The sequence below is a fragment of the Larus michahellis genome, chromosome 10, assembly GCF_964199755.1.
Source record: "Larus michahellis chromosome 10, bLarMic1.1, whole genome shotgun sequence".
Classification (NCBI taxonomy): Eukaryota; Metazoa; Chordata; class Aves; order Charadriiformes; family Laridae; genus Larus; species Larus michahellis.
Genome location: NC_133905.1, coordinates 16196483 through 16198529, shown reverse-complemented (window position 1 = coordinate 16198529; position 2047 = coordinate 16196483).

Below are 2047 nucleotides of genomic sequence, written 5' to 3'. Positions count from 1 at the left end.
TGTGCTGTATTTAATAATCTTTTCACAGGGCCCTTATCAAGGCTGTCTACCATCTACCTTCAGTCAAGTCACAGTCATGTTGTCCCATCCATGGCGTTAGCTTTATACTAGCTGGGAAGGTATTAGACCACTAGAGACTAACAAACACTCTATGCAGTCTAAGAAACAATGAAGTTTTACCTTCAGTTAAACATAGGTGCAGTTGCACTTCAGGCAAGTGCATTATACTGAAGCGTGGTTTGTTCGAGCTCGCCTTCAGCTGAAAGCTGAACCACTCTTCCCTGTCTACAACAGAGAAAGTACTTAACTAAAACGTCACATTTTCCCTTTATTCTCCAGCTGCCCTGAAGCACCACAAGTGAACAATTCACAGCCTTCCTCGTCTCCAAGGTAGTGGTTCCCAGGCACACTCTTTGTTTTGGCATAGTCAAGATAACGTATTTTCTAGAAAAATAAACCTCATTTTATGATTGTTATCAGTACTAGCCAAATATCATCCTAATTGCTCTTACAGAAATACATACAGGAATTATCTTTGTGAATACCAACAGAAGTATGCAACAGTCCTGTTCTTGTTTAAATGCACCGTAGCCTTACCCAAAAAATGAAGCAACTCATCTAGAATCAGCGTTACGTTCAAACAGTTCCATTTCAAGTTACACAGCAAAGCACTATTTCCTTTCAAGCTGTTTTCCTTTTCTAAGATCATAATCAAAAATGCTAAGCTAAACAGGCAGCCTTTCATTCCCAGTACCATACCCACTTCTTCTTTCATACAGAGTACCAGCCACCTAAGAGGGTTTGGTGTTGGCTTTAACTGCTGTGGAACGAACTTACTTACACAAACTTGAAATCAATAAAAAGGTTCAAAAATGAAACCTCATTCTTAGTTAGTTTTTACCACGCTTCATTCTAAGGAAAAAGGGCACTAACTCCTTAAGTACCCAAGAAAAGGTTTTGCCTGTGGGGATATTAGGTTCCACAATTCACCCTATTAAAATTTATCCTTATATTTAATACTTCAGAATTAAAGCCTACTTAGCACCAAGGCCCAGTTCAGCCTATTTTTCCTCCATACTTAAGATGAAATATATTAAAATGGTTTCAAGTAATGATCAAAGTATCTCTAACAATTACAATTGATTACAGAGTTTATTCATTGCAAATAAAAGCGTTCGTAATAGGGTGAAATAAAAGGGTAAAAGTTTCAGTTGCTCTTGACAATAAGCTTTATGTTTTTGATCTCTAATCCCTTCCTCCGCGTGGGGTCAGGACTGGGGAAAACAAAGAGAAAAATACTATATCCAATGTCAGTTTCAGACTGAAGAACTTAAAATTGCTAGGCAGTGTGATTGATGCCAGCATGCTCTCTCCTGTGCCCACCATGCACTAGTTCTTCCCTTCCACCATCTAGCCTGAGAAGAAAAGTTGTCTGGTGATGGCTGAAAGGAGTTTCCATATAAGAAATGAAGTTCTATCATTCAATCTGCATTCTTAAGTTTATGAAGTTTCTGGCATGTCTCCTACTGATACACTGGTAACTAGACTGGCCTTAATGGCAAATGTGGCCACTTGAAACTTAGAAAATAAACAAACCCCACTGTTTTGTACAACAGCCTATCTAAATTAATCTTTTCCTCACCACTTGGAGTGCTGACAGGCCTTAATAAAGCAGAAGATGCTGATCCAAAGGCCAGGCTCCTGGAAGCTTCAGGGGACACATCTCCCTGTCACGTTGGGAAATCCAGAAATAGCTTGATTCTGTGGCCAGCCCAGAACAAAACACAGCGTGCTACGAAAACGCGAGGGGCTTCTGCTTCCATACTCTTTCTGGTAGGATCCAGCAGCTCTGCCTGCTTGCTTTCTGCTAGTGAATGTTTTTATTAACAAGCCGTCAGATAAAAGCCAAGATGAAGATGATTCACTCTATCGGAGTTTCTTAACCTAGCTTTGTTGCTAGACAGGTTTTTGAGTCACCACCTCCGTTTGTTTTCAGCTCCCTTATTACAGGTACTGGCTTCCTCAGTTTCGCCAATCAGCTGATACC